The 20410-nt window shown below is 42.6% G+C and overlaps 1 long non-coding RNA gene across 1 annotated transcript in view; it reads right to left on the bottom strand.

The window, feature by feature from the left end:
- Nucleotides 1-970: 970 nt before the first annotated feature.
- Nucleotides 971-20410, bottom strand: part of LOC142056164 (uncharacterized) — a 51331-nt gene continuing 31891 nt past the window's right edge. Inside the window, exon 3 of the long non-coding RNA XR_012660247.1 lies at nucleotides 971-19835. This is a non-coding gene — a long non-coding RNA (uncharacterized LOC142056164). The remainder of the gene's footprint in view (nucleotides 19836-20410) is intronic.

Below are 20410 nucleotides of genomic sequence, written 5' to 3'. Positions count from 1 at the left end.
CCAAAAACGTCCACAGCTGAGGCCATCTGTGGCTGGTCGATTCTAGCAACAATGCCAGTTTTTTAATCTTGGCTGATGTTTCGAACGCAAAACAATTATACATCAGTACAGAGTCTTATAGAGTATACAGAGGAAAGTATATGCCTTTCTGCATACACATGAAACTATAGCTGCTTATATGTCATTTATTAGTGTTATTAATAACACAAAATTCCCTTTTAAGGTTCTTGGCTCTTACGTTAGGTTTTTCCAATATGAAATCTGCTGCTGTCACTGGCCGTGCCAAAGGCTGCTGACGTAACAGAATTAATCATCATAATCAGAGTAAAGAATTATTTATTTTCTCATTGAAATGTCCTTGCGCTGATCCTTGTAAGATCAGTCCTCCAGAGCTAATGTGTGTTCCTATGACACTGTTGTAAGAGAAGGCCACAGCGCTGCCTACAACAGATGCTCAGGATACCTGCTGTACTTTAACAACGTCACCACTCAAGGGATAGAGGCAATTATTCGCTGCTTCTTTGTACTGCTGTTCATACCACTGAAAATGCCTGTGCTATGAACCTGGCTGGAAATAGGGCCCAGGTATTAGACCTGCGGTGGCTGGCCTTCCAGGGGTCAAAACAAGCAAGGTTAAGCTGCTTTAAAGTAATCCGGTGGGTTCAAGCTAGAACAGACAAACACGACCATGTTTTCTACTCATGGATTTGGTCAATTTGTGACAGGACAGGCAGGATATGATGCTACGGGTTGCACTTTCATCCTTCTCTGCTTATTTAGTGAAGTTAAAAGCATGTGGTCTGTTGGAGATGGGTCCTCAGAGCTTGCTTTTGTAGAAAGTACAGCATTTTGGTTGTCTTAACATAAACAGCAGGAAAAGGATGGAACAGACAACAAACACATCCACATGTCCTAGCTTTATTGAAAAACAGGTCTGGGGCAAACTTCCAATCTTGTCAACTCCATTTTTCGTCATTGCTATTAGTCTGCTTTGAAGTCTTGGAGGAATGTCAGTAGGGCACTGACAGGGCAGTATGTCATCTCTACACCTAAAATGAAAATTAGTGCTCTGTTTACTTATTCTTCTGAATTCAGCAGCTGATTTAGCTGTTGCTAAATCTGAAGGTGAGGATGCGGTGGTACTGATGACACACATTTTGCAACTCCCAGGATCTCAAGCTAGTTCAGACACTGCCACAATCCACCAAGTACTTTCAGGTGACTGCTGAGCTGCTTCTGTCAAAGAGGTTATTTTTCAAGCCACTGGAGTCCAGGACTTAGCGCCTGGGCTCACCAAAAACCCCATGCATAACTCCATGTTTTTCAGACCGCAGTACTGCAGAGTGCTCTTCCTGGTGGGGCAAGAGTCAGATAACTGAAATCCAGAGATTGTACAGGACGTTGACTTTTCATTTGAAAATCCTGTCTCTGATTAAAGGAAATTCTGAGCTGAGAGAAGGATAATTTTAACATGTAATCAGGAATACTTGAGAGTTACATATAGTACTCGAGAAAACCAAGATCTTGACAAAGTCTTACCCTTACTTTAGGTTTTTCCACCTTTGTGATGACTGTTTAAACAAAACTTAAGTAGAATCTGAATCAAAATCACAGTAATATTTATTGTGCTTGTAGGCCCTAAAAAACAAGAGCTCTTGCCACTTCTGTAAGCTGTTGTCTGGCATTAGTTTGTTACGGTGACAGCACCAGCTCATGATGAATTCATTGGGTGCTTATATGGATTTAATGTGTTTTCATTTATACTCAGGTGTGATTTAGCACCTGCGACTGGGAGTCCTTTGGTCAATCCTGTGGCAGGGTTGCTGGTTTTGTTTCCAGCAAATTAATGTGAAGATCATTGTAATGTACTGAACAGCTTCAATTTCCAGTTGATCAAGTAGTAGCATGCATGTCGCAGAGAACTAGAGGACAAGCTTCAGGAGTACTTAGAGTCCTATTTTTTCAGGCAGAAAGTATATTAGCGTGTCTTACAAGACATGACATGCATCTATCCAGGTCCTGATCCTATTTCCAGAGGAACCAATGGCAAAGCTCCCATTTTTCCAAGTGGGAGCAATTTAATAATCTTTAGTATCTACAGTTCATCTTAAAATATCAAGAAGTGTTATGAAACAAAACACGAGGTTGGAACAAACCATAAACTGAAGTGAGGGAGATGGAGCAAAGCTTAACATGAGGTTAATGTGTTATTAGCATAAAAATATTTGTTCTACATTTCAACAAGTGCTTTCAAGACTGAAGGAGGAAGCTGTTTAAAGCAGGAAAAGATAAGATTCTACAAAATACATATAACAAGATGTAGAAAGTTAATTACTCATCTCCTGAAAGTCTGCATGTAGTCCATAAATATTTGCTAAAAGATAAAATCTGTCTGTGTCCTAATTGCCTTCAGCATCTCTGCATTGTAGGTACATAAATAGAAAACACTGTAATTGACGAAAATCACAGTATGAGCCATCCAGCTGGCAACAGCCCTTTGCAGCTTGGACCTTCCATCTCCTACCCGTGAAACTCTAAATGTATATTCTAACTCAGGACACTTCTTTATTACGATTATGTGTACTGTAATTAGCTACCACACGTGTGACATTTGAAGAAGGGCCTAGTTTTTAGCATCCATAGCCAGGATAGACAAGAAAGAGTCAGCAAGAGAAAGTCGCAGATGCGAGGATCATTCCATGGAAAAGGCACTGGTTTCCCTTTGCTAAACAAGCAGTAAGCTCACAAGCCTGTACTTTGTCTTCTGCAACTATTTACTTGATTAGATCCTCATGCAATATGGGGTGGGGGGAATCACATTTCATTCTCTCAGCAAATTAAGCTACTACTACTAAGCATGCAGTTTTGCTGTTTACAGCCATCCCATTTTTACGCACTGCACAATGTCTTTGAAAACAGAAGCAACTGCAAAGCATGAGAAAACCTTTTGTAGCTATCCCTAGTCCTACTATTTTCTAACACTGAAGTACACTAAATGTTTGCTGCATTCTTTTTAACCCTATTTCTGAAGCCAGTGATTCTTCCACAGTGTTCCCCAATCATGGTTAAGTTTGGAAATTCACTTCTGTCTCCTTCTGAAATGAGAAGTACTGAGTGCCTACAGGGCCTAAGTAATATTTTTACTTCATCATGATGTTACATGACATCTGTTGTAGACTTTCACATTACAAAACTACTAAGTAATTTCTTTTTTAATTTTGTATGAGAGTGAGAATGCCAGAGACCCGCAATTTCTTTAGCAGGTAATACAAGTATTGTACTGCTATGGTTGCCCATTGCTCTTCCTACTGTTATTTTTGGAATTGAGAAAGGGGTTGTTTCTTTTGAAAGGGAATCACTGCTAGTCAGGCACGTAAACCCTTGGGCTGCCTCTAGTCTGATTTAGATTCAGCACCTTATTTTGATGGCAGAGACAAGGATGAGCCCCTTTGAGATTTTTCCCACCAGCAGGAGAGATGTGCAAGGACCTCAGCCCTCGTGTCAGCATCAATTCGGCGTGTTGTGCACTCTCCTGCCAGTTCAAGGTGGTAACAACTGAAATGTGACCTTTCCCTAGATTACTTTGGAATCCTGCAGAAACCCAAGTGCTGCAGCCTATACTTCTCTTTAAATGCATGCTAGCTGGAAAAAATTACAACTACAAAGCTGAATGCCATGAAGAAGGTATTTTCACTCTACTTGTTCCTCAGGGATAACAGAGTGTGTCCACAAGATTATACAGAAGTCGTTATTACTGGTTTTTTCCTTACTAGGAAAAAAAAAAAAAGATCTATTGAACATGGATTTAAGTGAGAAAAAGAAACAGCAACAGAAAGATAAATAAAGGTGTTACCCTATCAACAGCTGAACAACAAAGCTGTACCAAGCGCTTTGGAAGAGCGGGATGCAAAGACGATACCATATGCTCACAATTGGCTTGTTCTGCACCCTCCTCTTAAGTCTGGAAGTGCAGGCCAAGAAAGCATTGTGCGGAGCTTACCCGCAGGGGTTTTTGTTTGCCAAAGCATTAACAGTTCCAAGGGAGCACCATACAGTTTCTTACTAGGCACTTAGTACGCACAACCACTGTGACCAGATTTGGAACATTACGAATAATTTAGAAGTTAGATGATAAATTGCATTCCTCGCATATTATCGCCACTTTCTTGACAGTACATGTATTACAAATATCCCACCATAACATTCACATGCTAATAGTGCGCGAGCACACTCCTCTGACCTACCACCAGGAATAATTTCCAAGCAGATAGTGCCAACATAAAACGCAGCAGATACCACCTAGGTTTACCCCACCTTCAGACGAACACTACTCTTCTTTTATCCAACGCTGCACAAAGCCATCAGCAAATTAACAGCTTAAGCCTTTCCAGGAAGCAAAATTTCTGACCTTGGTTTAAGTCAGTAAGTTTTAGTCAACTGAAGGTGGACCTGTGCCCAGCATACTGCTGGTACTGGACTGCAAGTGTACACCTTCCATTCCCTGGGCTCTGTCAGGGACGATGCACCGCAGGATGCTCAAACCCTGCGCCAAGCTCAGCTACAGGACGCAAGAACACAGACACAGCACTTTCCCACGGCCCTGCATAGCCATCCTTGAAAGCACCAGAGCTCACTCACAAGGGAAACCACTTACCACCACAAGCTTTCCTCCTCCTCTCCAGGCCTGTGAACCATCTCCTCTCCTTGCCACCAGCTGCACCTGACTATCACACTTCCCTTGTAGAGGAAGCTAAACTGTCACTCACCCACAGGCAAAATGACTCCAGAACAGGATGCCAGCCAATATTCCCCTGCACCATAGAAGCTCACAGCTCCCTCCCTGCCTGCCTCCTCCTCTGTTTATAACCTTCCTCCCCAGCTGCACCCCTTCAGCAGGGCCCAGTTGGCCTCTCCCTGACAGGACAGGTGAGCACGGCCTCTCTCTGCAGCCCACCTCCAGCATCAGCGAGCCCAGCAATTACCTCAGCCTTTGCCTGTTGCTGTCAGATGAGTTGCCGTGGCCCCTCTGCGCATCTGTAGATGCTGCGTGATGAAGTACTGAGTCCTGCTGCACCTTCCTGCTGTGTCAAAAGATAAAATGTTGCAGCATAAAGTATAAATAACATTTATCCTATTTAAAATGTGAGAGATCGCCTATGCTATGCTATTTTATTACATCTAAAATGAATTTGCAGATGATGATATATATTTTCTACTGACCCTGGATGTTTTATCATTAAAATACTAGCACTCTTGTTACAACGCCTTCATAATATATTAATATAACTATCTCAGCTTCTAGAAAACTAAAATATAATCTCATGGTCTTTTATATGTTGTAATTTGTCTTTGGGTGTTTTAAAAAATATTATAGCTGTATCAGATTATTAACAGCAAAAATGAGCCACACCCCTAGGGTGCCATTTAAACATATCTGAAAGTCTTTGTCCTCTTGGCGATGTTCGGGTCTCAGATAATCAACTTGCTTCCAACTTCAAAGAGAAAGCTAAGAGGTCTTTTCACTTGCTCCATTGCTGGTCTCATAAGATGCAGCCCAGCAGGAGAGCGTGCCCTGGGGTGACAGATGTAGCTGGAGCTGACAGAGAAGTAGTGTTCAGCCCAGGCAGTGATCTGACTCAGCTCAGGTCCTTTGGTTAAATATCCTAAGGTGAGAACAAAAGCCAAATGATCTGTCATGTTCTCTACTGGACTAAATGTAGTGTCTGCATTTTGCTCTAATACATGGAGTAATGTCAAACCATGTTATTAATAAACCTGAGGGATGTTTTCCAAGACACAACAAAAGAACAAAAGGCAGGTTTTCCTGGACCTGTACAGCACTCGGTGAGCTGTGGTCCTTTGCTCATCTCACTCTCTGCACTCTTCCTTCCTACTGATTCCTACCTACTGCTGCCCACTGGCAGGTTCAACTGAACTGCAGGAGCTGATGTCTAGCACCCAGTAAGCCATGACTGTGTTAGGAGGAGCTGGGTGACAATGAAACATAGCCTGTGAATATAGCCTGGACAAATGTGGTTTCTGGACAACCTCCTCCTTTGCCTGAGCCTGCAGGTCCTGGTGGGGGTTGCCTGCTTGCTCCCAGCTGGGCTCAGACACACCTCTCTAAACTGCAGCAGGGCCCGCACCTTCACCTTGCCCTTTTTTCCAATGTTAGTGTTCCTTCTGGCACTAATATTGATCATTCAGTATGACGGATCAAATATTTGAAATCTTGTAAGTTGCTTTCGCAGTAATGTAAGTGACAGAGAGGCCAAGTACAACTCACTTGTATTTACCCAGAGCTGGCAGCTGGGAACAGCAGAAGGCAATACTTGTCTCAGGAATCTCAGCCCAGCACCAGGCACTGGTTTCCAGGGAGCCACTACTGCCTAAAGAATCGAGTCTAATCAAGGACCAAGGCAAAGAGCACCAGCTCCAGCTGCTTGCAGAGCCCACACTCCCTCGAGCAATGCCTCTGCAGAACCCTGCAGCCCGAAGCTAACAGCACACAACGTTTCTCTTTGAAGCCAAACAGAACGACCAGCACAAAAAGCTGTTTGTGTGCTTTGGTTTTCTGCTAATGACAGGACTTTCCACCTTCTGAGACTAAAAATTAATGAATGTATATAAATGTAGAATTAGTGACCGTGGTTTAAGAAAACTCCTCACTTAAGACTCAGGTCAGATTGCCTCTGTGTTTAGCGTAGGAAATAAACAGACAATAATTGCCCATCACTTAAATTAAGGGAGTTGTGAAAATCATAGAACCATAGAATCGTTAAGGTTGGAAAAGAACCTTAAGACCTTTGAGTCCAACTGCTAACCTATCACTGCCAAGTCCACCACTAAACCATATCCTCAAGCACACATCTACCCTTCTTTTAAATACCTCCAGGGATGGAAACTCAACCTCCTCCCTGGGCCACCTGTTCCAATGCCTGACAACCCTTTCGGTGAAGAAGCTTTTCCTAATATCCACCTAAACTTCCCCTGGTGCAGCTTGAGGCCATTTCCTCTCGTCCTATCGCTTGTTACTAGGGAGAAGAGACCGACCCCCGCCTCGCTACAACCTCCTTCCAGGGAGTTGTAGAGACTGATAAGGTCTGCCCTCAGCCTCCTCTTCTCCAGGCTAAACAACCCCAGCTCCCTCAGCTGCTCCTCATAAGATTTGTTCTCTAGACCCTTCACCAGCTTCGTTGCCCTTCTCTGGACACGCTCCAGCACCTCGATGTCCTTCTAGTAGTGAGGGGCCCAAAACTGCACATAGTACTCGAGGTGTGGCCTCACCAGTGCCAACTACAGGGGCACCAAAGTTAGAAAAGTGCTGAGATATTAACTATCTACTTCCCGTTGTTACTACGTGAACAACAAAATACCTTACGTTGCTTCTAAGGGCCCAACTGGAAAACACATTTTTCCAAACTCAGCTTTCACATGCTGAGACCTCTATTGCCACCTTAATTGGAAATTTATGGCACCCTGGCTGAACTGTTTGCTGTTACAGGCACACTCTTGACTGAAGGAATTCCTTTTGAAGATGTGGAGGATTAAGTAGAAGTGCCAGGAGAAGGAATTGCCAGGTCTATTGTATGCTGTGATATATTTTGAGGTATTGGGATTGCCTGGCATCCTTAGTCAGTTCAGATTAATCCTGAGATCTGGCTGCACCAGAAATCCTTGGTCTTCATTCTTATTTCTGCCAAGGAAAGAGAAGTCTTTAATTTCACTCTTGCATTCTGTTAGCCACCGTGAAAGGTTTCATCATGGCTGAAATGGTGAAAGCTGTTTCTCCATCTGTGCCTGTAAGCCATGAAAGCACTACCTTTTGATATAAATAAACCTGATTTCTTTAACACTTTGAAGATCCAGCAGATTTGTAGAATTTTCTGCTTTTACCAATGCCACTACTCCAAAAATTAGGATTCCAGGTTTTTCCCATTGCTTCTTTATCAGTAGAAGAGTAGCTTCTGACCAGATGATCTTAAATTTGTGCTCCCAAGTATTACAGAACTTGCACTGTCAGGAAAAGAGGTCCTTCTGTCACTTATCCAATTTACACAGAAAACGGTCAGTTATGTGATACATAAACTATACCACTGGCCAGCTGGAAGAGCTAACATAATATTAATCTGGTTTCAGATGCATCCAGACAATTACACAATAACTCAGGTATGAAGCTACCCTTGTGATTTCAATTACCTACTTTTTATACGCCTGGAAAGTAACTGTAAAGTTATCAACATAAAACTAATAAAGCAGAGAGTTCTATAAAAGTGTCAAGTGAGTTATTGCTATTGCTCTAGGCAATGTAACCCACTTCTGCACAGTCACAGATGGGAAAAGTTTACTCATTGTCTAAATTTTATACACACAGAAAGAAAAGCAAAACACGAAAGCGGTACTGCTTCCTCTCCAAAGTCAGTTTTTCCTTCTCCTCACCCCCTAGCAGCCAAAAAATGAGATCAGTTTCTTTTGAAGGAAAGGAGTCTTGATGGGACCATACGGTAAGGTGAAGGAGAAGGTTATTAACTAAAACTTTATTGTAGCTTAGGGGAGAAGAGTAACAGTCTAAAGATGTAGAGAATTTCAGAAGACCAAACGTAGCCAGTTTAAATTGTATTTTTATATTTGATTCATCAGGCAAATGCGTTACTTTAAAGGTAAGGCAGAAGTTATCATATCGAGAGATGATTTCTAGCCACACTATCATCAGGTTAAAAAGATGCAGCACCCAAGGGCTCTGCTTATTTTTTAAAAGCAGCTGTTTTATTTCCAGAAAAAAAAATTTAAAAATCATTGCTTCAAAAAGTGTGTGATAGGACTGGAAAGACAGAGTTACTTTAAGTCTGCGAAATGATGGGGGTCCTGACTCTATCCTGTACTAAATGTGATTGTTGGTCACACCAGCAGGCCTGCTAACTTCAGCATAAGTCCTTTACTGCCTGAGAGGCACTAACTGGAGTACGTCAGCTGCATGGTTCACATGTGTGGGTTTAGCTTGTGTAAGTAAACCTAATGAAATGGTAAACAAGGCAGCCCAAAGCCAGCGGATGAGCCCCCAGCTCCCTGAGCCCAAGGTGCCGCAGCAGCATGCAGCACCTGAGCCAGGTGGGTTGAAGCTCCTTTGGGTATGTCTGTACGAGCTGGCACAGTCCTGGGTCACAGGTCCAGGGTGCCCTAAAGCAGTGTTGTGTGCAGTAGGGCCAACATCATCCCTCAACATCTGCCCTGATGTTGCAAGTCTGACACTGTGGCTTCATGATTTATTCAGAGCAGAGGATGAAACCTCTAAAAAAGCCCAAGCAAGGCCCGTACTTGCTGCACATGCATTGCTTGGTCCCAGGGGAAGAGGAGAGCAAGTTTGGTGTGCCCTGGGAGTGTCGGTCTCTCTGCATAGGACCTAAATGTTTGTCCTCCAGGAGTGCATTGCACATGCCAGTATTTGCAGTCATCAGACATGCTGCATCTCTAGCGTGGGGGTCATCTGGGAAATCCCAGGTCGAGGCACGCTAACCTTCATAAACAAACTTCTTGCTGTGCTTGGGTAAGACTCCTCACTAGGGCAAAACCCCTGCTGAGGTCTTATTTTTTGTTGAACTGACAATGGGGAGAGAGCCCTTACTCCAGAGCTTCATAATTATACTACTTTTTAGATCCCAGTATGCCAAACGCAGAGGGAAAGATGGAGAGGTACCTAACTGTCTCCAGATGTGTTTCATCTCCCCTGCCATTTCACAAAACCTGAAGACAGAATACTATGAAAAGGGTATTTGAGGTTTGAGTTGCCTTTCTTTTCAACAACATACTGCCTGCTTTTAATGTTTACTAAGCTTTTGGCTGCAAAAAGTGTTCATGGCTGAAAGGTTTCTTGTGGTCTGTAGTCATTTCCACAAAGGAATTCCTCCAGGCTCCTTTCCCTTCCTTCCTGAGCCCCTCAGAGACCCCTGGCAGCAGACTGAGGGGAAACAGCTTCAGTTAAAGCTCCCCTTGTAGCAACAAAACACCATTGATCAGCCACGTTCTGTCAGTGCCAACAATTTCCTGAAGCTGGCACTTTTTTAATGCCTGTTTCCCTTTTATTCAGGTTTCAGGTATGCAATGTAAAGAAAAACCCCAGAGAGTTATTTTTCTTTATTTCATCCTTTTTGTTGAGTTTGAAAATAAAACCTGCTGCAACTGAGGACCTCTGAAAACACCAGTTCAGATCCATCTCAGGCCAAGCCTGGGAGGTCTTTTTCCTGCCCTTCAGGTCTGTAGGCAAAGCAGAAGAACATATGCTGGAACACCAACTGAATAGCTAAGCGCCTGGCAGAGTGAGCAGAAACTGTTGAGCAATGCAACTACAGTGTCAAGGTAGTCAGTAGTTGCAGGAAAAAGGCAGCAGCACATCAAGGTACATACTGGTAAAAACTGGTAATCCATCTGTTCTGCCAGGACAGAGTGAAACACCACCCTTCGGTGCTAGAGCTGTGGGCAGTGTTAATGACTGAATTTTATAAATGCCATTTGCAGAATAGTAATGCAATTCCTTTTCTCCACTGAATGGCTATCTTATTTTCTTGAAAGGGTAAGCAACTCTGTGCAGTCAGGATAAAACAAAAGTCACTCAGAAAATGACAGTAAACCCTAGAGCCAAACAAGGTATCCCTCACTTGGGAGTGCACAGGAGTCGTCTGTGATCTCCTGCATCAATGCATCTGGCTGAAGCTCTCTGCACACAGGCCAGTGAGCTGCCACACCGGGCACAGGGCATTGGGCACACCGGCCCAGAAACATCCCAACTGGGGTTACAGGCCCTGGGTTAGTCCTCAGCTGCATTGGTGTGAATTCAGGGTGGCTCCTTTATCTAAACTGGAGGTATTCTGGATTTAAACCTACATGCTTACTGACAGGGCTTGGCCTGTTGCACTGAAAGATCATTATCTTGCTTTCACCCCCATGGTGTATTGACATTAACAAAATACTCTATGATTCATTCCTCAGCGTAGCAAAACAACTTAATGGATCATATACTTAGGGGACCATTTCCATTTATTTCTAGCTTACGTTCTCACTCTTTTACAACACCAAAATGTCAGTGGCTTTAGCCTTTTCAAACCATTTCCTCTGAGAGCACACAAGGAAAAAAGAAGGCAAGAAATAAGCTTTTATTTAGCTAGAGCCATCCACATATTACCTTTGAGCACGGAGGAAGAGTTATACAAAGGCCCTTCCACTTACCTTCCCCTGAACAGGCTAAAACCCCCACTTATTCCTTGATGATTGACATTTGTTTGTTTAGTATGACCCTGATTCTCATCTTGCTCACACGTTTATCAAGCATGAAGTTTGCTATAGCTGACGTCAGTGGAATTTTATCAGCATAAAAGCAGACAAAAATGTAAGTACAACTGACAGAAGAGGCAGCTTCTGAAAGCAAAAAAAACCAAAAAACGTTTGCTGTTACTGAAATGAGAGAAAGGAAACTTATACTTGTCTATTTGAGCTATATTCCCTTGAAGCATTACAAAACCCATGTGAAAATCTAGATGTTAGAGACTGTATAATCACTTAGAGAGTTAATGTGCATAAACATATCTAAAATGATTATTTGCATTTTTCCTGTACAGCCTTTCTACTGTATTACTGAATAAATCAGACCTGTTTTATCTTCACTTGCTAAGCCTTGTACTCTTTTCAAACCATCTTAGCGAACGAACACATATTTCCAGATCCTTACAGCCTTAAAAAACAAATTTACTTGTATTTTCATGGAAATGCCTTAAAGAATTTTTTTCTACAAAGCATATTATTTGAGATAGGACTGGGGGATTTAATGACTCAGGGTATGATTGCCAACCTGTGAGGTGCATGACAAATCTAAGCGTAAAAGGTCATGTCATAGAAAAGAAAGTCTTAACAGAAAAACTTGAAGCTCACCAGCCCTGTACTGTTACGGTGGCAGCTGTGCTAATGACAGACACAGTTCTCTGAAGATCATAATCTTTTCTCTCATGCTTCTGCTGGTACCCAGGAGCATATGGTCATCGTTGCGTGGATGAGATAGCCACAAGTCATACCCATGCAGGAACTGGGAGAAAAATCACCCTGATCATTTGAAGCATATGGATCCAATGAGGCTTGAAAGCTGGGCTGAGCAGAGGGCTGAGGCACGCTCTGCTGGCAGCAAATGACTCTCTCAAAAGGGGTGATCCTGCAAAATGTGGACTGGAAACTGATGTCTCCCTCATGCCAAATGCAAGTAAAGTCTGGTTTATGGAGAGCAGGACAAACCAGAGAGGGTGGTATGGGAGATGTTGCCTCAGCATTAAGCTCTGAGTTTAGCAGCTTCTCATGGAGAAAAAATCACAGACAGGTTAGGAAGTAGTTGCATGGCAGAGAAGAGAGCTGTGCTTACAAATCTTTTTCTTCTAATTGATTAGAATTCCATTAGCTAGCGAGGCCCTGACCATGCTGGATGTCGTGCACAGTGCTTTGCAGGCACACTGCGTCTTTCGTCTGCAGCAATGCCTTTGCAGTCAGCACATGGGACTGATTCTGGATGGGCAGGTGGTGAAAAGGTACCACCCATCTCCATATAAAACAGTCTGATACTTTTTACTTGCTGCACTTACATCAGTCACAGCACTCTCGTTTGGCCCACACATATCTACATTTTATTATTTACCCAGCAGCCCTGCAGATAGATGTTCTACCCTCAGGGACCACAGATGTTATGAGCATGAGCAGTGCTGGGGAGGAGGGACCCCACGGTATCCAAAAGTGATTAGCTCCACATCCAAAAGGGGAATTCAGTGAGAAAATGCATTACAAGCCCTTGGTCCTTGCCAATGACACAAAGGCTCTGGCTGTAATGTAGATGTCTGTCTAATGGGCACTGGGCTAAGACCAACAAAATACTATTCATACAGGCCACTGAACAGCTTCTGATGTTAATTACCACTGCATCTGTATTTTATTAACACTCTGTACAGAGTGAGTAGAATTCCAGATGGAGTACGAACTACTTTTTTTCTTGTTTTGCCTATAATTGCAAATGCTTAAATTGTACTTGTAGCTGTTTGATGACTCAATATTGACCTTAAACTCTGTGCATTTGCTACAGTAGACCATTGCAATTTCTAGGGAGTGGAAAGACCATACAGAACTGGTCGATGATCTCTATGATGCAAATAAAAATAGTACCCTGAGTGTTCAAATAAATATTTCTTTCCACTTTGTCTTTGCATTTTTATTGCTTCCCCAGGTCACTTGAAATGAAATTGTCCTTCACAGGTGAAGCTACAATTGCTTTGCAGACAGCAAAAAGGCAGTGCTCTAAGATGATTAGAGCCCTGAAGATGTTAGAGCAGTCCAAATGATTTGCGTTTCTAAGGGAAAGGCTTTTATTTCTGAACAGTTCACCTATTATTGATCTGAAAATGTGCCTTTTTTCTCATGCAAATGCCTGTCCTCAGAATTAAAAAACGACATACTCCTAGCCTTGATGTGGACCTCTCCATCAGCTCCCTGATGAGGTGCCCACTGCACTTTGGGGAGAAGTGGTGACAATGAGCACTTTGGGCTCTAGAGCTGCCCCGGGTCTCAGTGGATAATGCCGAGGGAAAGGAAGTGGGAGACTGAGCCCCAGTTCAGGGACCAGATGTAACATCTGCTCTGTACCACGCTTCCCTCACAGGAAGGCAGCTGCTTCTGTTTGGTGGCTCCAGAGCCCGGGAAATTTTTTTCAACTTGCTGCTCGCAGCTGGCAGGCAAAGTTGTGCAGCCTCATGGAAGCTTGACCCTGAAATGTATGTTTTAACGAGGCTCCCTCACGTCCCCATCAGATGGGATGTGTGGTGCCTCTACACCTTAACTCCCTTCTCCACCATCTCCTTCAGCGGTGATGCATGCTGCCACATCAGGGACACGAGGGGACAGGACAGACAGACCGCAAACACTTCAGATTCACGGCATCTGGCAGAGCCTTAGCCACCACTGCCCTTTCTTGCCTCCAGGTCACCTGTGCACCATATTTTGCATTTCTGCTAGGTTTTGTTTTGCTGAAGAGGGATCCTTGCCTCTGGGAAATGGGTGGCTGATGGCAGGGTGCTGCCTGGAAGAGCGCTTTGCTTTGCCAGGACACCTTTAGATGGCTCTTGCCCTCAGTGGTTGCGGTGGCTGCAGCCAGTGCTGTAGGGAGAGGCCAGGTGATGGCCCCGGGAGGGACTGCCTGTGAAGCTGGAGTCAGGCTCGGGGGATGAATGAGGATGTGTGAAAATCATATATGGCAAAAGTTAATGGAAAAGCATGCCTCATTGCTCATGGAGACTATATTACATTTTTAAGGTGTTTATGAACAAACCATAAAATCATAGAATGTCCTGAGCTGGAAGGGACCCACAAGGATTGAGTCCAACTCCTGTCCCTGCACAGAACAACCCCAAATTCACACCATGTCTCTGAGGGTGTTGTCCAAGTGCTTCTTGAATATCGCCAGGCTTGGTGCCGTGATGCCTCCCTGGGGAGCCTGTTCCAGTGCTCCGCCACCCTCTGGGGGAAGAACCTTTCCCTAATATCCACCTTAAACCTCCCCTGGCACATCTTCCTGCTGCTCCCTGGGGTCCTGTCGTAGTCACCAGAGAGAAGCGATCAGCGCCTGCCCCTCCTCCTCCCCTTGTGAGGAAGCTGCAGACCACATCTACAACTGGGGAAAGAGTATCCCCCCCACCTGCCATGTTCCCCTCCCCACCTTTGAGCAATCCTCTTACTTATTAGAATGTCAACACTGGTTTTCTTTGAAGTACAACCTGTATTTTAGTTATGTTGTTTCCATTCAGCTGTGGAAATAAAACTTATGACAGTGTTGATTTCTCAGATCTGCTCAGAGTCTTTGAAATTTGCATTAGATTATTCTAATCACTTAGCCTCGTTGTATATATTTACACAAGCACTTTTGATGTTTAAACAGACCAGGCTGTAATGAGATGTGCAGGGGGAAATATATACCCCAAAGAAAAGGAATGCTCTTTTTTCTCAGACCACATCTTAAACTAGAAGTTTTCACATAAAACAGTAGGTCAATGCCTTTGGGACCTGAGGGGAATGACTGTAAGGCTGGAAAGATGGAGCGATTGGCTCTGCCTTCAGCTGCAGCAGGCAGAGATGGAGCAGGGCTGGGCTTCTGTGAGTGCAAGGAAGGCGGCGAGGACTTGCCTTCTTGCACCATTCATCATCACTGTAACCTGTGCTCCTGGCCATCCTGACAGAAGAAATTGTCCAGCCTGAACCCATGATGTTTATACCTACAGACACAAGTTTCTGAGGACTGAGCAGAAGCAGCAACTGCCAAATCCCAGCTCTACTGATTTAAGTGAGAATAGAAAAATGTCCTTTTCTGGGGACAGCAAAAAGCCTGGGACTGTGGTGCAGCTGTGCTAGAAGGTGACATGCAGGTGAGTCCTGCAGGACCTGTTCTCCCGCAGGCAGGAGATCTGGGAAGGGTTGCAGCCATATGCTCATGTTAATTAATTTGGTCCCAGGGCTGGCTCTGTTAGATCCAGAATGAGAAGCGACAGCAGAGACAGAACCAACCCTAACATTGCAAATGTGACCAGGAAAAGGTGGTGGGGCAGGCCAGACAAAAGAGAAATAGATCTCTTAAGGACTGAAGAAGATAAGGAATCTTTCTGGAAGATGCAGGAAATTGCCGGTTAGCTCACATGGAGTTCAGCTTCGCAAAGGCTAGGGATCATATTTCTATTTGCTTGTTAGTATAGAAAAAATATTCGCAATTCTTGAAGTAGTGTAAAGGAGGAATGTTATGGGTGACCCTGTTGTTAACTTGCTCTTACAATGAAATCTGGAGCAAATCATCCCTTATCCAACATACTACCCTAAAAAAACCACAGTAAACTATGTCAGCACAGTATTGGTTTTGTAACTTAAGATGGTGAAGTTTGTGGGTAAGGACCGTAAAAAAAAAAAAAAAAAAAGAGAGAAACCTGTTCCAAGAACATACACTCCCATAAACTCAATGACAGATGAGAGCAGACTTTCTAACTCACACAGTAAAACTGATCTATCCACTTAGGCATGCAAATGTCATGTTTTGAATAAGTCTAACATTTTAAATTGTCACCAGTGAAAACAGCTTTCTCCAAAGACAAGTTGGATTTTTCAGCCATCCTAAGCTTGTAATCCATGTAGAATCAAGGAAAAAAAATGAAGAAAACTAAAATATTCTGCTTTACAAGGATTCAGTGATATAAAGAGGTTTTTAAGATAACATTTTCCACTTCATAATCTTTTCACAAGCATTTCTAGAAGCATAGCTCCCTCTCTACCTCAGACTACCTAGAATGGGGCAGCCAGAGCCTCTTGCCTGGGTTGGAAGAGGTGTGAGCTCATTGCCTGTTCTGGGTGGGCCGTCGGGGGATGCAGCAGGAGGAACACCCCAGGGCTTTCATTCCGGCTGATGTATTTTGTCCTTACTCCTAACTTGCAAGTTACATGCCTTGCTGCACTGGTAATGAGGAGCTGTGACCCATGTGAGGCACAGTCAGGAGATTGAGAGACTAATGGTCCGTCTTCACCTTAAAGGACATGAATTTGTGGTCAGAAACACCAAGAGATTCATAACTTTTCTCCCTGACAAAAGGATGACAAGACATAGATAGCACATACAGTAGGAATTGTGTTTTTTCTCTCTCAGAGGTAACTGATTTCTACAGGACCATTTTGACTTATGCCACAGGTGCTGCTTCAGCTCCATGCCTGTAGCGGGAAAGGGAGAAATGCATTTTGACGCCTATCCAAGACTAGCAGAAATCTCCAGTAGTAGACATGTTCATAATACATTAGGGCTAAAGCCTCCAAACCTAAATGGGATTTCATACCAGCTCTACCCTAAAGTCGCACGGATGCGTACTGTAGCCTTGCAGCTTCACTGTGTAACAACAAATCAACTTTAGATCTTGACCACCATGATCTCACTCAGATATTTTAGGCAGTGCCTTCTCCTCTCCCACTAACAGATAGGCATGTAGCCTTGTATTTAGGACAATGAAGGTGAGGTGCTCTGAAGCTCATGTCCAATAGTAAAAGCTGATTTCAAAGATGTTCCTCATTCAAATCCAGAAAAATCTGACTAAGAGCTGTGTGAACTCGTACTGCTGATTATTAGTGGAGACTGAGACTTCTGTACATCAAGGAGGGCAACTGAGAATTTTTTTTCAACTTCTTATGACCTAAAGGAGTCGGAAGACTGCTTTATGTTTATGTCTGGTAGTGTACAAAAAGACACAGAGGTATCACACCTCACCTTGCAACTTTATCATGCTGTTATTTTTCTGGGAGATGTTACAGCTTTTTCTACAGCTAAAACCTGCGAGTTGCTAAAATTGCTGCCATTGTTATATGCTACTCAGGCATAAAACGTGTCTGTAGTTATGAAAACTGTGCTGTGAGGCCAATGGGTGTGAAAGACCTAACTAACTGTGAAGCTCTGGCTCTCGCTTACTTTCTGGATTTGCCACGGAGAGGATGAAAGAAACATTTATATTAACAGTTCAAGTCTCAGCAAGGTGTGTTACAGCTGAGAATCATATTCATGTTTAAGACTTGTGGTAATTAAGCTTTGAGTTGTAGTTCAATTTTTGGAAGCAAATTCTCAAAACAATAAATATTTATGACTAGGATTAAAAGATGTAACGAATGGACAAATGCCTTGAAACAGCTTCTGAAGTTAGTTTTGCTCAACTTGCTTATTCCTAATGAGGACAAAGACGATGCCTATGCTAAGGAAGAGTGAACTGAATTATTTGCTTGCGAAGTTTCCAAAAGCATTGATACCTTTTCCTAAAATAACCAAAAATGATTAAAAAAAATCCCTGTCCTCTTAAAAAGAAACATATCAAAAGTGCATATTTCAGCATGCTTCCTCCCTGAGGATTTCTCAGTCTAGGAAAAAAAAAAAAGGATGTTTTTTTCCAATTGCCTTCAAAAGGTTTGTATGTCTGCCAGGTGGTTTGCATCTGACAGTCAAATACTGCTGATGAGAACCATCAGTTCCCTCAAGGACTTGGCACTGTATCCAATTTGTATCGCAAGTAACTGTAAAAGGAGGTGACTGCAGCTATTATTTTGTTAGCTTCAGTCAAAACATCCCCCAAAGAGGCAGGAGAGCATGCTGGGAATTGTTTGATGAGCCTGCTGGGAGAATAATTACATGGCCAGCAGTTTGTTCTCTTCATCTTTTGTAGCACTTCCTTAGCGGTTTTTATGTGGTTTGAACACTTGGCTTTTTGATTTAAAGAATCTTTACTGCCATTGTCTCTTTAGCTAATTCCCAGATTATGCAGTCTCAGATTTGCATCCCAGGGTTGCTTCTGTGTTACACGAGGTATTAGGAAATTAAAATACTTTCTTCAATATTCCCATTCTTAATTGAGGTGAAATTTTCTGCACCATGGCTGTGATTGAATTACAGAGAGTTGCCTGCTCTGATTGCAATGCTTACATAGACCTTAGGCCCATTTGTGTTTTAATCTTGCTTCTCCGAGCAGGATGAACGTCAAAATTTGTAACTTCAATACCTCTTTTTTTGTTGTTGTTAAGATTGCACATATAAACTGTGATTTTTTTTTTAATGTAACAACTTAAAGTTTTCAAGAGCAACTTAGGTACCAGGGAGCCAAATTTGTTAGAATTTTAATTTCATTCAGCAGCTTTTGAAAAAATAAATGGGTATGAACCACTGGAAGACAGTACATGAAAGTATTACCAAAATATTAATTCTGAGTTGACAGGAAAATCAAAATCTATGAACTGAATCACATTAAAGACTAGAAGCTGTGCTTATTCAACCAATTACAAGGGGTCCATGATAGCTGTGGGTGCTTTTCATAAGGCAGGTAGGGAATGAAATAAAAAAAGAAGGTGGTAACAGCAAACTTGATCCAGCAAAGCATCCTGCCAAGAGCAGCCTGACTGGTCCTCTCCAGACCAGTGCTCTTCTCAGCTGCTGTGCCTAATGAAATGGACGACCCTGAATATATCCTAAGCCAGCCCTAGTCTCAGGTTTTCTCTGGTGGGTGTAGCACACATGCTTTTCAGCTCTCCAGTATGAATGCATATACACAGCTGTGCATCTCTTCTTTTAAATACATTGAGATGAATACAAAGAAAGGAGGAGAAAAGGAAGTAAAGGAGGTAAAAATTACCATATGAGAGCCTTTTGGTGCTAGATATATGGATAAGAATATATTGCTTGTGACTCCAGTGAAATGAGAGTCTGCAGAGAGTTTACTACAATCTATCATCTTGTTTGTGCACTTGAGGACTTTGGAAGACTAACTTTAATGGAAAGGAGCTGGAAAAAACTGGATCATTGGCCAAAGCTTAAAAAAATAAAGTTTCCTTGCTATGGACAGAATATTAGCATTCTCACAAAGAAGGTTTTATAGAAAAAAGAAATATATTTTTAAAGCAAAACTCCCTTTGATGTGAATTCTGCACAAAACACAAAAAATATAAAAGGGCCTGTGGGATCCTATTTTCTTCGGTGTGTGCTTCCCAACTCCTCTCTTTGCTAATGGGTCACTTGGGATGTGTCTTCTTTCTAGTCTCTGAACTAGGGCATCTTAGGAGGACAGCAGGAGTGCAAAGATTTCCTAAAAGACATGCTGGTGCTGTAACCAGTTTCTCAAAGGGGAAAATATTTCTGTTTTCTTTTCCCATCTTTTCTGTTTCTGCACCGTATCTGCTTCACTTTGCAGTTACCTGCATGGCAGACGTGTAACTTGAATTACCAGCCAGAATCAGCCCCAGCAATCTGCTCCCAACAGAGGTTAGCCCTGGAGAAAAATCCCAATAAATTACCTTATGGGCAATGAAGAAATGACAGGTATATACAGTGAAAGTTTCTTTTCTTTGTTCCATTCATTAGAAATCGGCTTAACTCTGAAGCCTGAGAATTTGTATCCCTTTTAAAGTGTTTAGTAAATTAAGGTAGTCCCTATCTTTTTGAATACTGAATAGCTGTCAGAGGTCAATTATGTGCTTTGTGTTTCTCGTAAGATGACTTTCTCTTCCATTTTTAACTCCTGATCTTTTGAGCTCCCATTTATTTTCCATTAAAAAGCCACTCTAGCTCAGGACTAAATTGTTTAAAGATAAATTTAATTATCATTTTATCAAACCTCTTTTAGATTGAATCAAGGCTTACTGATCTTTAATTTAAAGTTATTTTAATTTAAAAATCCCACCCAAAGCACAACAAAAAGAACCTCTAAAATCCTTTTGTAAATAGTAGCTAAGTGTAGCAGGATTGCAAAAAAAGGGTTTTCTTTTTGTTGTTTTTTAGTTTCTTTTTCTTAAGGTGGGGAGGTTAGGAAGTTGGACTGGCTCAAAACTGAGCCCTGGGGAACAC

The sequence above is a fragment of the Phalacrocorax aristotelis genome, chromosome 4 (genome assembly GCF_949628215.1).
Source record: "Phalacrocorax aristotelis chromosome 4, bGulAri2.1, whole genome shotgun sequence".
Lineage (NCBI taxonomy): Eukaryota > Metazoa > Chordata > Aves > Suliformes > Phalacrocoracidae > Phalacrocorax > Phalacrocorax aristotelis.
This window is presented reverse-complemented; position numbering and strand designations above follow the sequence as displayed.